We start from the raw sequence: 16,755 nt of genomic DNA, 5'->3' as shown, positions 1-16,755 counted from the left end.
TAATATATAATAAACTATTCAAATTCGACTTTCAGAGAAGTATAGAACTTCTAACCTAAACTTCCAAAACAAGCATTGTTGACGTTGATATCAGATTGGCCGAATTGTGCTAAAACAGCTGATCAAAAAACCTTTCATTATTCGTGTTTATTATTCAAGAATCAAAACATTTATAATACTATCATCTTATGGTCATTTTGAAGAATGAAAAAGTATGAACTCAACCTCCCACATAATTGAACATAATCTTACAGGTTATTTAGACAAATAAGAATACAAAATAGAAATACTTGGACAATTTCCTGATATTCAGATCACCTCAGATTTTCTAGAGCTACGACCTCCCAGTTTTGCTTTCAGAAGTGCCTGATGAACAATTATTCTTATATATATCGTTTATTTTTCTGTGTGGCGAAAAATAACGTTCTCACCATGAGCAAAATTGTTTTTCCGGCTCTCAATCTTTTCTAGTCCAAGGCCTATGTCCTCGGAATTGAAAACCAATTTCGAGCCGGAAAAGTCTCATGTCCAGCCATAGGTGTGAAATATAGTATTACTGGTATTGAAACGGTAATTTTAAGCACATAGGAAGTCCGCATTGAGATGTAAATGGAAATATTGATTGTCAGATAATGGACCGATCGAAGTGAGGTCTAAGATTCAAGTCGACGGTTTTGCATTTCTCTTAATGTTTAAATGTTCATATGTTCAAATGTTTATATGTTTATATATTGCGCATTTACGGCGAAATGCGGTAATAGATTTTCATGAAATTTGACAGATATGTTCTTTTTTTATTGCGTGTTGATATATATACAAGGTTTTTGGAAATTTTGCATTTCAAGGATAATAAAAAAGAGCCTCCTTCATACACCAATATTAGAGTAAAAATCAGACTATAAGATTATTCATCATAAATCAGCTGGCAAGTGATTACACAGATGTGTGGAGAAGCCAGTCTATTGCTGTATTTCCATAAGGTCTATAGTTTGAGCGACGGTAACTCTGTCCTATGTGATGTTACATCTACTGATAGTATAAAAAATATGATTAGTTCATTAAGTAAGAAAGTTGATGATGGACTAAAGCGTCTTGAAAAAGATATCGGTGCTTCACTTGATTTGTGTCACAGCAAGCTAGATGAGAGCTCCAAGTTGTCGGCGAACCAGCTCCTCCTTATAGAGAAGCAGAATGAACTGATTGAGACTCTTCGTGTGGAGAATCTCGGTCTCACCAAAAAAGTGGCTGAGTTGACGGAGCGTCTGGATGACGTCGAGCAGTACTCTAGAGCGAATACTTTGGATATCTACGGTGTACCTAGCTCCATAAACGAAAATGTTGCACAGACTTTTATTGGTGTTGGTAAGGCATTGGATCTGGCAATTACTGAGGACATGATTGATGTCTGCCATCGACTCAAACAACTCAATAATCGGCCGTCATCGGGAATTATTGTTCGATTCGTTCGCCGGACTGACAAGGAGCAGTTTCTTGCTAGACGTCGCATAAAGAGAACTCTATCAACACGACACTTGGGTCTATCTACGGACTCTCCTATCTACGTGAATCAGTCACTCAGTCAGCGCCGAAGAGTTTTATTTGCTAAAGCTAAGAAAATAAAAAATGATTGTGGCTTCAAGTTTTTTGTGGGTCGATAGAACTGGCAACATCAAGATGAGAAAAGTTGAGGGCTCTGTGATTCATACTATCAAATCTGATAGCGACCTAGCTAAACTGTCAGTGTCGGTTACGAACGTTGAACCAGGTAACTCCGTTAAGTAGATAAGATTACAAATCGACAAACTGTTATTACTATTATTCCATTTTATCTGCACTACCGTTGCTGCTGTGTTTGATTATTGCTAGCTACTTTTATTGCATCAATAATGGATTGTACTCCTATTGTCTTGTAAAATGTCCTTATTGTGTTATTCATATTTTTGTCTCTAACTCTCTATTGTGCTCTTGTCTGGTCTGAATTATTAATGAATGGTAGATGATTGCAGTGTTTTAAATTTAATATATCAGAATACGCGAGAGTTGCGTACAAAGTCTTAATCACTTTATCAGTCCGTCTCGGCTGAGTGCTTCGATTTTATCGCCTTATCAGAGACATTGCTTAATGATTATATAAATGATGGGGAGCTGTTTGATGCTCGTTATCAGGTTTTTAGAAGCGATAGAGATAGCTCCGTGTCAGGCAAACGTTGGTGGGGCGGGGTACTTTATGCCGCTAATGTTAGATGGCCTACACAGCTTATCTTTAGCAAAGCCACAGTCAAGTACGAAGCCTTACTGATTAGAACTACTATTACAAATACAACCACTATCTTTTTCTGTGTTGTTTACTTCTCACCTAATGCTGGAGTGACCGATTATGATGAGTTTTTTGATGATGTGGAAGGGTTCTATAATGTTTGTTCATCTCTTTTAGTTGTTGGTGATTTCAATATCAGCGAAATTTCTGGTAGTACACATGATCTTATAAATGGTTCGATTAAATGTAGAGAATTAGATAATTTCATGTCTTTCTTTGATGTGAAATCGTTCAATAATATTTTAAATTCCAGTTTCAAAACATTAGACCTAGTTCTTGGTAATTTTCCCATCACAGTTTTGCGCAATCCTTTTTATCCCTTGCTTCCTGAAGACCTTCATCATCCTTGTCTTTCTATAAATTTCATCATGAGAAGTTATACATCACCTGAGCCTGTTTATAATCCTCACTATAATTTCATAAAAGCCAATTTCCTTCAGCTGTACCAAACACTTTTTAATTCAGATAGGGACAGATTATATGAATTTCAAGACGTTGATAATGCTGTTGATTATTTCTATGAGATAATATACAGAGCTTTCTCTATGCATGTTCCCAAGTGTAAAATAATTATCAAATCCAAGTACCCTTTCTGATTTACTAGGGATATCATTCGAATGATCAAACAGAAAAAGAAATGTGCACGAAAAATGGCATACTCTGAGTATTATCGTGATAAATTTATTAATCTGAGATCAATTATAAAGTTAAAAATTGCTGAATGTTACAAAGATTACATAGCTGATCTGCAGAATAATTTGGATTCGAACATAAAACATTTTTGGAATTATATTTCTAGTAAACGAGAATCTAGAGTGATGAATGATTGTTTTGAATTAAATGGTTGTAAATACACTGGCTCAGACGTATCTCAGGCATTTGCAGATTACTTTTCATCGATCTATGCTAGTATAAAAAGGGACAGTGATTTCTCCGGGAATGACCTACCTCACCTTGATACCAATAGACCCACTTATGACATTGATATTCTGATTATCTCTCCTATTTCAGATGATTGGGTCAGCTCTGCGGTTGATAAGCTGAGAGCAACTCGCTCAGCTGGTCCAGAAGATGTCCCTGCCCAAATTATTAAGGGTTGTAAGGATATTCTATTAAAACCTTTACAATATATTTTCAATCTCTCTTTAAAAACCAATAATAATAATAATAATAATAATAATAATAATAATATAATAATAATAATAATAATAATAGTAATGAAAGCCTTTATTGGTTCCCAACACTATACAATAATACAAAATAATATGTAGAAAGAATGAACATCTTTGCTAAACTGAAAATATTAAATAACATTACTGAATTAGCTAGCTTTTTTTCAAACAGTCCAAACTCCATCATTAGTATACAAGATTAAATGAAAAGAAAATGCAAAAATGTTCTTATCATTTTATTTGTGAAAACCAGGTCCTCTATTGGACAAAGGCCTCTACCAGGTTCCTCCATCTATCTCTGTCTTTTGCATACACTGCCCACCTATCCCCAGTCACTTTCACAATGTCGTCTTCCCATCTGAATAGCTGTCGTCCAATTTTCCTTCTCCTCCAGCTGGGCTTCCACAAAGTTAGACTCTTCGTCCACCTGCCATCCTCCAATCTAGCGACGTGACCTGCCCACTTCCACTTCAGAGTCTTGATAGTTTTCAGTACATCATCCAGTTTTGTTATCGCCTTGATGGATGTATTCCTAACTCCATCTAGCCTCCTTACGTTCAGTATACTTCTCTCCATCGCCGTTTGAGTTCCTGCTATTTTCTGTAGTACTGCTTTCTTTAACACCTAGGATTGGGAGCCGTAAATAAGCGCGGGAAAAACACAAGTCTTTAATATCTGTGTCTTCTTAACAGTACTAATCTCCTTATTCTTGAGGATACTTTTCAATGACCAATATTTCCAGTAGCCTAATATCAAGAGTACTGCTAAGAATTTTTGCGCAATCCCCGAGAAATAAGGAAAAATTTTTGCGCAAATCCCCCTCCCCCTCCCCCCTCCTCCTCTGCGCATGCGCCCCCTCTCCTCCCCCTCTCCTTCTCCCTCTCCTCCCCCTCTCCTTCTCCCTCTCCTTCTCCCTCTCCTTCCCCCTCTCCCTCTCCCTCTCCTTCTCCCTCTCCCTCTCCCGCTCCCTCTCCTTCTCCTTCTCCCTCTCCCTCTCCCTCTCCCTCTCCCTCTCCCTCTCCCTCTCCCCTCTCCCAGTGAGGACGAGGGGGAGGAAGAGAGAGAGAGACAATGAAGGAAAAATTAATTTCCCTTTTGGAGGAAAAATTCCCTACTGACAGATTAAAGTGAATCCATATTTCTACTGACAGATTAAAGTGAATCCATCTTTATACTGACAGATTAAAGTGAATCCATCTAATGCTATACTGTCAAATTAAAGTGAATCCATCTAATGCTATACTGTCAAATTAAAGTGAATGCTAGATGAGGGAAAAAATAATTTCCCTTTGAGGGAAAAATTCTCTACTGTCAAATTAAAGTGAATCCATCTAATGCTATACTGACAGATTAAAGTGAATCCATCTAATGCTATACTGTCAAATTAAAGTGAATGCTAGATGAGGGAAAAAATAATTTCCCTTTGAGGGAAAAATTCTCTACTGTCAAATTAAAGTGAATCTGTTACATCTTTATACTGACAGATTGAAGTGAATCCATCTAATGCTATACTGTCAAATTAAAGTGAATGCTAAATGAGTGAATCTGTATAATGTCCCTTTGAGGGAAAAATTCTCTACTGTCAAATTAAAGTGAATCCATCTTTATACTGACAGATTAAAGTGAATCCATATTTCTACTGTCAAATTAAAGTGAATCCATCTTTATACTGAGTGAATCTGTTACATCTAATGCTATACTGTCAAATTAAAGTGAATCCATCTAATGCTATACTGTCAAATTAAAGTGAATACATCTTTATACTGAGTAAATCTGTTACATCTTTATACTGTAAAATTATAAAGTGATTGCAAATTAATACATCTAATAACTTATACTGACAGATTAAAGTGAATCCATCTTTATACTGAGTGAATCTGTTACATCTTTATACTGTAAAATTATAAAGTGATTGCAAATTAATACATCTAATAACTTATACTGACAGATTAAAGTGAATCCATCTTTATACTGAGTGAATCTGTTACATCTTTATACTGTAAAATTATAAAGTGATTGCAAATTGAATAATTCGGAGGGTACAAGAGAGTGTGATACACCCATCGTTTCTCTGTCTCTCGCATAAGCTTAAAGATTGTGCAAACTACTAGGTGGAAAAAAAAAACAGATGGCTCCATGCATTATCTCCTATTCTCGCTACTGCTTTTTCCTCTATTACGAAAGCCATGACAAAAATCAGTCGTGAGTTCCTTTTTAATCCTGCCTTCCTATACTGCCAGTTGAAGTGAATCCATATTATTCACTTTATATGTGGCTTGCACCCAACTCGAGCCCCCTGGCACGTTGCCGCTTTTTCCTCTATTGCAAAAGCCATGTGTGTTGAGTTTGCTCTCCTTTACTTCGTCATCCGTATACGAGCATATGCCTCTTTCCGCGTAGCGGAGCACAGCATTTTACGAATGAGGAGTAAAGAGAGAATAGAGAATTCATTCCGTTCTCCACTATGATCGACCGTTCGCTACTACTAGCAGTTGAATTGGATGCTACGAAGTCTGCTTTCCCTCGCCTGCTATTATCAACAACGAAATAAGCTATTTTGAGCCATCTCTTATCACTGAAAATCCAATGTTCCCGGTTCACACACCTAGCAATGAGATTTCGCTACAACTCTTCACATTCCAGCAATATCAATTATAATTATTCCACTGTCACCAATCTTTAATACTGCTGGCTTTTCTATGATTGAGATAACTACGATAATAAATACAATTGCTGTAGATTGAAGATTCCTACAGCATTCCCTGTTATGACATGTTCTGTATTTTATTTTACTGAGTAGGCTCAATCCAGAAATTACCTGAACAGAAATAAACGAGTTACAATTTTACTTCTCAACAACCATTAATGATAATGTAGATGACAAGATTTTTTAACAACAGAGTTTTAGCTGGTTCTATCTAGTTTTCAAACCCTGTGTCAACGCTACATAAATTCGTTCAAGAAAATATTTATCGTAACTACATTAATGCATCAAACTCTCAAGAGACCGATGCATTTGAGAGAGAAACTCTCTTCGATCATAGTGAGTTGTGATCACAATCCCTTACACTTGGGAGATTTGTCTATCAAGAGGAATAATTTGTCTCAATATATATATATATATATATATATATATATATATATATATATATATATATATATATAATATAGTGATATCAGAGTATGGAGGAACTGCTTTCCTTTTCATATTATCCTTGAAATGCAAAATTCAAAAAACCTTTTGTGTACATCGACGCACAGTTGAAAAAGAAATATTCCTGCCAAATATCATGGAATTCTATCAACGCGTTTGACTGTAATCGCGTTACATACGGACAGACAAAAGAAAATCCTAGTTAAAAAATAGACCTCACTACATTCGGTCAATTAATTAACAAAATATTTCATCTTAATTATGAAATAATTGAAAAATATAATTTCTTTCTTAATAAAATATTATTGATTATTTTAAACGAGAATAAACAGTTGCTATTACATCAATAAACCTGTATCAGCTACTGTCTTTAGAAGGCATTGACAAGACAGAGAGGTTCGGTAACGTTTTTCTCCTATCTCTCTCCACTGCCATTATAATGTGGACCTCACTATAGAAGGAAGAATCATTCAAAGCTATTTTTATGGATGAAATTAGTCATGGGGACTCAACTTTCCAGTTCACCCCTAAGTTTGAGAACTAATACGCAAAGGTATTAATTTAACTTTGGCTCCTCATTGATGATTTTAATTAGTTCGGACAAAATCCATTTTCAACTACTTCAAATAGCGCTATCCTCTTCAGACTGCTGGGAACTCAAAAACTGAATGGATAACAAGAATTGAACTCCTCTACATGCCAAGTGCATCGTGTGGAACTGACGAGATGAAAACACTTTTCACTCAAAAATGTGAGTGCTATCATAGGTCTACTAAGCTCGAATTTACTGGAATGAGTTTGATAACTTTCCATTTATGGACTCCGAGTATGCCGCTCTTATTCTACTTAAAACAAACAATACATACAATCGTCTCTACAATTGATAGGAAATCAAATTTCCAAGTTTATGCCATTGAAAAACAATTTCGCGCTAGAATTTTGATAAGAAAGCTTCGTAAATATTGTGGAGTCTTCTAAACACTGTACACTTCTCTGTCTTCTTACACATGAATAGAATTTGTTTGATACATATCTATATACTACTATATCTGGCTCACTAAATCATTTTAAGTGTGTTAAGGACTGGAATAATTTATGAAAAGGTTGAAGTGCAAGTTGAATCTGAATGCATTAAGAGTTTTTAATGTAATAAAGAAATTTTAATGTAGAAGTAGAAAGTCTGTTCGTGCTCTATCAAAAATGAAGTTAATAAAACAAAATGAATTAGTTCGAAACTCAATAAAACTGAAACTTCTGATATAGAGATGCGTGGCTTTGTAATACAAGATATCCACGAATAGTCTATTTTAGTGAAATTTAAAAATATTCTAGGCTATGAGGAATGAATGCACGTGGTATTTTAGAGCGTAATATATAAGTAGGTAGTAATTAGTGAATTTCCACGACCTTGCTAAGCTCGTGCATGCTAATCTTCGTACCAAAGTTTGATTGGAGCTCACCTATTATGATGGAATCTAGACCACAGCTACGCAGAATGTGCGGTCTCTTCGCTCATCGAAGTTATTGAAGTGACAAAATCACTTTACCTCGCCCACTCGCTGAAAAGGCCAACTCTGATTGTCAACCAACTATTATAGCAAGATGTAGTGTGGATGTAGTGTCTAGATAGTAAGTATCGCAACTGTGCTGCCTGTGCCTGCTCCATTCTCAAAGCTCTGTAGTTTCGGAGGCATTTCAAATTTCAATTAATAATTAGGTTCTCTTTGTTATTGAATTGAACTATTTCAATTAACCTTGATCATTAACTGATTATAAGCTTATAACTCTACATAATCTTGGTGACTGGAAACAATTAAACAGTTGAAACTTGATCAAAGTTGAATTCAAGAATATAAAATCTAAGAGGAGCAGTTATATTACACCGACTAGAAGAATTTTTCATTCTCCTAAAACAATTGAATCTGTGTTCATTTGAATGTTGAGAAAAAACATGCTTCTATTCATAGTGTTTTTCGAGATAGTATAAAATTTATATCACTCTCAAGCAGACGCAGACAAGCTTAATATCTTGTTCTTAGCATCATATCCTTCAATTGTGAGCTATTCTATTTGAGATTTTCTCGTCAGAGAAAACTCCCCTCATTTCTGGGAATCTTGAATTATCATGCATTCCTATTATCCTGATACTGCACAATTTCATTCTCCAAGAAATCATTATTATATTATTTTTCTATTGTTTCCCTCTTCTGCAGACACTGTAGAGTCCATAAGAAGGTTTTGCTCAGTGATTCTATTCTCAGACAGCCAGTTCATAACTTTCTACTTACGCAGTATTCTACTGAGCGCAACCCTTTCAGATCCTCTTATTGTTTTATTGTCTGCTTTCTTTTGTTGTCTCACAATTTTTCATCAACACTCGACATTCATTTTATGTTTTCCTCGTATACGTAAGTGCTTTTAGGGAACTTATTAGTAGTAAGCATATTGTCATCTCATGATATACAAGCCAGCAGGCTCGCGTCACTCGCCTTATCCTCTTTTTACCCTGGACACCCGGCTAGATCATCCATAAACTAAGATCTAGAGAAAGATAAATTATTATCTAAAAATAAATATCAGATAAGCAAAGATGAATTTTTCACTTGAACTTGCTTTCTTCCTTCTAAAAGAAACTGAAAATCCCAGGCTTGATTCAATCTCGATTGATTTCAACTATGTAGCGCAAAAGTCTCTATTTTTATAAAAAATTCAGTTATTTTCCAGATAGAGACTTGGATTGTTCCATTTCAGTCCAGTTTTTCATCATGTCAAAGTCCATACCAATCCTATTTGAAATAAGTAAATGTGCTTAAATTTTAAACCATTTTCAGCAAATACTAAATTAAATAAGAGATTTGTTTTTCCCCCCAGCACTGGGAGATATAATTAACATTCTTGCATTGTGAGGTAGCAGATTCCCATTTTTACAAAATGCAGGCTTTTCTTTATTTGTAATCATGAGTTCACAATTGGTAATTGACTCATGATTACAAACGTACAGAACGTGATCTGATAAGCCACTGAATAGTTAGAACAATGACCGAGGTCATGATGACGCTACTTGTATAGAGAGGCGTTTCCCAGAGATTGGAATGCAGGCCAACACTCTCCACCTCCTCTCCACATCATCAGACAGATTATGGATGTTCAAAAGATTCTTATATTACGAAATGAGAACCAATTCTTTATGAGGAGCTATTATATTTTCAACGAATGTACATCATGATATTTACAATAAATGGAATGTATTTACAATAAATGTACATGTTATTTACAATAGATTATTTTTCATCTAATAGTTGATCTTTACTAGGTGTTGAAAACCCAATCCATTTCACTAACAGTCCTTTTTTATCACGTTTTAATATGTTTTCAATCAAATACACCTGTCTCTCCGTTTCGTTTAATTGCGTTTTTTTAATTTCTTCTGCATTAAACCTACCACTAATTACTTCTCCGTTTAGATCTTGCAAGCTATACGTTACAGGTTGAGAAGGAAATATAGAGTGTAATCAGACTAAACCGCCTTCATATATTATTCTAACTTACAACTAATACATTTATTCCTTAAACCTCTACAAGTATTACAATTAATTTTCACATTCAAAGCTTTTAGTATTTAATAGTTTTATTCTCTCCTCAATTAACGAGTTCATCATAATCTCTGTAAAAAAGTTAAAGTTTGTACAACATCGCTGATTCGCCACACATTTTCATAATTTCAAATGTAAATCTTACACTATCAATGTTTTTATCTGTTAACCTATCATCAATGAAATAATACATTCAAATATTCAACCAACCTAATGAATTACAATAGCAAAATTCAGGAATTTCCTTTAATTCGCGTCTTCGATGTCTATCAACTATATTCTTATTTATAATATAACATACGCTTATATGTTCTGACTTCTGTTCTTCACTTTTACCAGGTTTTATAAATGTTAAATATTCCTCAAACGTTAGTCCTTCTTTTCCGAAATTATTCAATTCTAATATTGTTTTGTCAATAAGTTCGAAATAACAACATCTATATTTTTTATCGATTTTATTCGAAAAATAGTTCTTATCAAATGAAATTGAATCCATCTCCAATCTGAAATTAAACAGAATATGCTATCAATCTTGTTCTAAGCCTGTCTCATCTGAAAATCTGAAAAAAAAATTCCAGATAAGTTCATTTAATTGTTCTTTTGTTAAATGTTTATTTTTTTCTGTTATAACCTTCTTAATTTTATCGATAGACTCTTTAAGATGTGCACAATCACATCTGCATGAGCCTGGGATATCCCCATTCTCCCAAAATTTATCATATGATGTACCGTATAAATCACAAACTGAAATATGATTATAGTTATCACTATGCCAAACTCCTAATTTTTCATAATCTCTCACAAAAGTTAAATATTGTAGATTTGTCCATCCTTTTTCTGCTAACTGGTCCAATAATTGCTGATGCGTCTCCAATAGTTCAGTTAGTTCACAACGATAACTTTGTATTCTCGCCATTTTTTCTAAAGAAACAGAATCATATTTACGTAATTCATTAAAATGCCTATTTATAATATACTGAGCTTATATATTCATCAAATGATTTCTGTTCGAGGAATATTCAACAAGAATGGAATGTGTGATTTTCTAACTACAAATCATCATTTTTGTTTCCAAGGAGAATATAAAGAAGACTATAATGTGATAGCAGATAACAATAAAACTGTTGGGATTGATTGTTTGAGTTGGGTTAATAGTAATGCGAGGGTGAAAATTTATAATAAGTTTGTATGTGAAATAACAAGCTCTGGTGTAAATAAGCAATTAGGTAACCATATTGTAGACTTTATTGAGTGTGCAGATTCAAGATTAGGGAAAACTTTCACCTCTCCTACAGGTAAAATGCATGGTATTACACGTTTGGAAGCTACAATCTGTAACTATAGTTTAACAAATAGAGCCAATAGCAAAACCTTTGACCCTATTCAAGATAGCTTGTCACTCTTGAATGATAGTAGAAATTATTTCCAAAATGCTCCAATTTATTCTGTGTCCTTGGCTAAAATGTGGAGAAAACTGACAGATAATTTGAAAAATAGTTGTTGTTTGATCTATTATGATCTTCTACAGTATGTTTACTGGGGTAATAGCAATACCAGCAAATTGAGTGGAGTACAAGTAAAGCTTCCCACTGACCCACAACATAGAAATAAAATAATATCCTATGTAATCTCTGCATTTAGCTTTAATCTACTACCTATTAATTATGTGGAAATTTTCGAGGATCCATCAAACAAAAATAATATCAGTTTCTCACAAAAGTGTTATATTAAGAGTGGAGAGACTTATTTCTCCAAGTCAACCACAGTTTTCTCTACCATATCCAAAGTTGTTGACCTAGATGAGTTGGGTCTTGTAGCAACAGGTAACTTGATACCACAAGTCTTAAGAAAACGGGCAAACATAACTTGTAAGCTTCCTCCATACCCTTGTCTCCTATCTCAGTGCTATCAGCCAAGGAGCGTAAGCTAAAGAGGGTTATTTTGTAATCCCTTACACTGACAAAAAAGAAATTATTTGTCTACCAAGGGAAGAGAAAATTTGTGTAATTACAGTCAATGGTATGTCAAGCTATAATGGACATACATTTCCTAGAATAGAATCAGTTAAGTTTCTCCCAGATGTTTGGAAAAACTTGGAAGACACTCCCTTCACACAAAAAGAAGTGGAGCAGTATAATAACATCACAATGCTGGAAATTAAAGGGAAAGTAAAAGTAGGACAGTGTAAAAGATTGGAAGAGTTACCACAAGGTATAGAGTTAGTCATTATTGCAATAAAAGAAGTGTACAATAGAAACAATACTCGGTATATCCTACAGTTTGAAAATGTGGAAGCATTGTATGTCTCAAACTATTGGTTAGAGGAAGAATTTGAAAAGCCGAACATAGATTTGAATTATAAAATTAGAATCAAGCTAGATGTTTTATTCCCAGTAGGAATAAGGAAAGAGTTACTTTCTGTATTTGATTTGGTCATAGATATGCTTTGATGTATGTATAATAATTTAAAAATAAAGAAAATTATTGTGACAATCCTCATGACATTGAGCTCTCACCCCTTCTCCTGATTCCTCTCTCATTTTTTCTTTCCTGCTAAATGAGTGGAGGAGGAGGACAAAGGAGGACAAAGGAGGAGAACGGAGGACAATTTTTGTCCTCGGAGGGGAGGAGGAGAACAGAGTACAAAGGAGGAGAAAGGAGGACAAAGGAGGACAAAGGAGGAGGAGAAAAATTTAAGTAAAAATGAACTTACATGTGTTATAATCGACTTCTCTCAGTTAGCTCCTCGACTCGGTTCAGGTATTGTTCCAGCTTAGCTCCTCGGCTATGATTTTCTAGATGCAGGTAAGGTTCCTTCACGAGAGCACAATTGCTTATGAGACCGAGTTGTGAGGTGAGAAAATGCTGTGGAAAAACAATGTAACCAAACTGTAACACTAAATATATATTATAAATCAATTTAGTGTTATTTCACAAAAATATGAGAATATAACAAAAATTTTCACTTACAATCAAATGTTATCGTCGTGCTAAAGCTCTGGGGAGTATCGGCAGTGTTCGCCAATTGTGATACACGCCTCCTTTGTGTTTCTATCTCACTCGTACAAGCCTGCAACAGACAGAGAAACGACTTGCTATATAATCGCTTTTCTCAGTGGAAAATCATCATTCACGTTAGAGAGCTATTAGTACGCGCTTCTTGACACTTTAAAATAGACAAGTCACACCGTGCATCCTCATCCTCATTCTTATTGCCAGACAGCCCGCCTCCAGAGAGGGAACTCAACTTCTGGGAGCAGCAGAAGCGCCGCAGCACGGCTACAACATCAGCTGTCGCCTCTGCTGCTGCTGCCACCTCCTCCTCAGCCTCAACCTCAGATCCCTTGAAGAAACAAGGGATCTTCGTCCAAGATGAGGATTCCAGCATCATCATCCCAGACAGCAGCCCTCTCCCGCAAGCTACTTGGGCACCACGCCGAGCGGCCCACACATCGGTACCCGCCCCCAAGCAGTCTGTCAAGAGGAGGCTGTTTGTCGATGACGACGATGAGGAGCCCGGCGTCCTCACTCAATCGAAGGTTAGCATACAAAAATATTATTATTGTAATGTACACAAAATCTTTATAAAATGTGAATCTATAATCGATAAAATCTTTTGTGTGCATTACAAGTCATTACTGATTCTTATACTGTGAGCGAAGACTGAGCTATCAAATTGTGCTATCAAAACAATCCGAACACAGATAAATTTTTCACACGATGGTTGTATTGTTTAAACATGTTTACTAAATATGTCGCATGAAACATTCCTACTGAAACAATTTGAATTGAAGAATTACATACTGATTACATCTATATGAAAAATAGTTGTTGTTTGAGTGTGAAACAAAAATTTGCATGATTAATGATTAATTTATGTTTTCTGCAATCATTTATGTTGATTGTAATGAAGTGAAAAATTTTTTTCCGATAATTGAGAGTTATGTCAGAGAATTTCCAAGTTATTACTCACATTTTTTGAGTAGTGAATCTGTTGAGCGCAAGATCACTCTCTCATGTCAGAGAATTTGCGAGTTATTAGTCACAGTTTTGAGTAGTGAATCTGTTGAGCGCAAGATCTCTCTCTTGTATGATTTTATAACCTGAAACAAATAAGAGTCTAATGAAATATTTTTCAACAGAAACGTGCGGTGGAAGAGGATGAGGAGGACAGCTCCATAATGACGCTGTTACAGCAGGAGGAGGATGAAATTCTCCCCGAGGAGCACTTCCTCACTGTCATCAATAGGTACGCCCCGAAACCCTGGACTCCTCTAAGAGAGTTGATGGAGGGTACGCCTTACCCTATTGAGGACGTGAGGGAGGTCTGCAATCAACATGGTCGTCGCGTGGTGCTCAAGATCCGGCTGTCAGGTCAGAGAACAACAGATGTTTACATACCTGAACGTTTCACGCAGATCTCGACCTCCAAAGACATCCAAAATTTTAAAAGTAAATGTAAATCATTGTTACTGTTTGTCAAACATATTAATCAGTACATGACTGACATAAACATTGTTAAAATGCATAAAATTTAAATCATGATAATTATATTACCATTTAACATTTTATGCATTTTATTATTACTTATTTTGTTAATAATCTTGTAACAAATTTTCAGATTTACTTTTAGGGTTTCAGTTAACATTTTATGAATTTACGATATTATTACTTTTAAAATGAAAATCATTTATTAATGCAAATAATGCAATTTGATAATGCAAATCATTGTTACTGTTTGTGAAACATATTAATCAGTGCATGACTGACATAAACATTGTTAAAATGCATAAAATTTAAATCATGATAATTATATTACCAGTTAACATTTTATGAATTTTATTATTACTTATTTTGTTAATAATCTTGTAACAAATTTTCAGATTTACTTTTAGGGTTTCAGTTAACATTTTATGAATTTACGATATTATTACTTTTAAAATGAAAATCATTTATTAATGCAAATAATGCATTTGATAATGCAAATCATTGTTACTGTTTGTGAAACATATTAATCAGTGTATGACTGACATAAACATTGTTAAAATGCATAAAATTTAAATCATGATAATTATATTACCAGTTAACATTTTATGAATTTTATTATTACTTATTTTGTTAATAATCTTGTAACAAATTTTCAGATTTACTTTTAGGGTTTCAGTTAACATTTTATGAATTTACGATATTATTACTTTTAAAATGAAAATCATTTATTAATGCAAATAATGCAATTTGATAATGCAAATCATTGTTACTGTTTGTGAAACATATTAATCAGTGTATGACTGACATAAACATTGTTAAAATGCATAAAATTTTAATCATGATAATTATATTACCAGTTAACATTTTATGAATTTTATTATTACTTATTTTGTTAATAATCTTGTAACAAATTTTCGGACTTGACATTGCATCGCCTTTCGGCATATATTTTCGGACTTGACATTACATCGCCTTTCGGCAATATAACCTATATCTTGTAAATCACAATTTTCAAGTATTTAGTTTTGGCACAAGCCATTACATATATTTTCATTATAATCTATAATTTTCAAGTATTGTGTTATTTAGTTTTGGCACAAGCCATTACATATATTTTCATTATAATCTATAATTTTCAAGTATTTAGTTTTGGCACAAGCCATTACATATATTTTCATTATAATCTATAATTTTCAAGTATTGTGTTTCCTCCACTTCACTCAGCTGAGGTTGTATGAATCTATAATTTACAAGTTTTGTGTTAAGGTGACAATTGCATTGCCTATCAGCATATACATAACCTACTTTGTTAACCGCATAATTTACTTGTTATATATCAATAAAAAATAGTATGTTATTCTATAAAAAGTTTTCACTCACCTATCACACTAGTATACGTGTAGAGAACTCTCCACACTCTCCAAGTTGCATTGAGTGATAAGAAAAATTAAAATGTGTTTTATAGAATGAAGTGTGTACGCACGCGCAAGCATGCGCATGAGCTGACAACATCGGCCGATCGCTCACTGTGTCAAGGTCGGCTCAACGCTCTGCCTTCCTTGTTGCGAAGTGAGGGCGTTGGCCTGCCACATCTGGTGTGATGCATTTCATTCATTCGCGACCTTGCACGGTCTTGTATGAATGAATGCATCGTACACATGGCTGGATTGACATTCCATTCATTCTTATCAATATTATTTTGTGTTTGACTTTTTCACATCAACTATTTGAAATGCATTTTGAAAATTCATTTCAAATAGATGATCTGAATAGGCGAATTCAAAGTATTATTCCAAATTAATAGAAAATTCCATTTTTTCTCTTAGATTAAGTTAGTGTAATGATTAATTAATTAACTTTAGTGTTAATGTTCGAGCATTGAGTTGAAAGGTAATGAAAATATTGAATGTTGAGAACACTCTTTGTGCATGTTGATATTCTTCGCGTGTCAGAGGTGTGTCCGTTAAATCATTCTATTGGAGGAAGTTCTTTCCAATGTACTTTCTTTCCCCAACTTCTTTTCCATGTCTG

The 16,755-nt window shown here is 34.4% G+C and overlaps 1 long non-coding RNA gene across 1 annotated transcript; it reads right to left on the bottom strand.

Moving 5' to 3' along the window:
* Nucleotides 1–12,986: 12,986 nt before the first annotated feature.
* LOC120353133 lies at nucleotides 12,987–16,202 on the bottom strand. The gene is made up of 4 exons (XR_005572199.1): nucleotides 16,105–16,202; nucleotides 14,210–14,339; nucleotides 13,207–13,306; nucleotides 12,987–13,101 (listed from the first exon to the last, which is right to left on the bottom strand). It is a non-coding gene; the product is annotated as an uncharacterized LOC120353133 (long non-coding RNA).
* Nucleotides 16,203–16,755: the final 553 nt, after the last annotated feature.

The sequence above is a fragment of the Nilaparvata lugens genome, chromosome 9 (assembly GCF_014356525.2).
Source record: "Nilaparvata lugens isolate BPH chromosome 9, ASM1435652v1, whole genome shotgun sequence".
NCBI classification, from domain to species: Eukaryota; Metazoa; Arthropoda; class Insecta; order Hemiptera; family Delphacidae; genus Nilaparvata; species Nilaparvata lugens.
The sequence above is the reverse complement of the archived record's forward strand: the minus strand, read 5'-3'. Positions and strand labels throughout refer to the sequence as shown.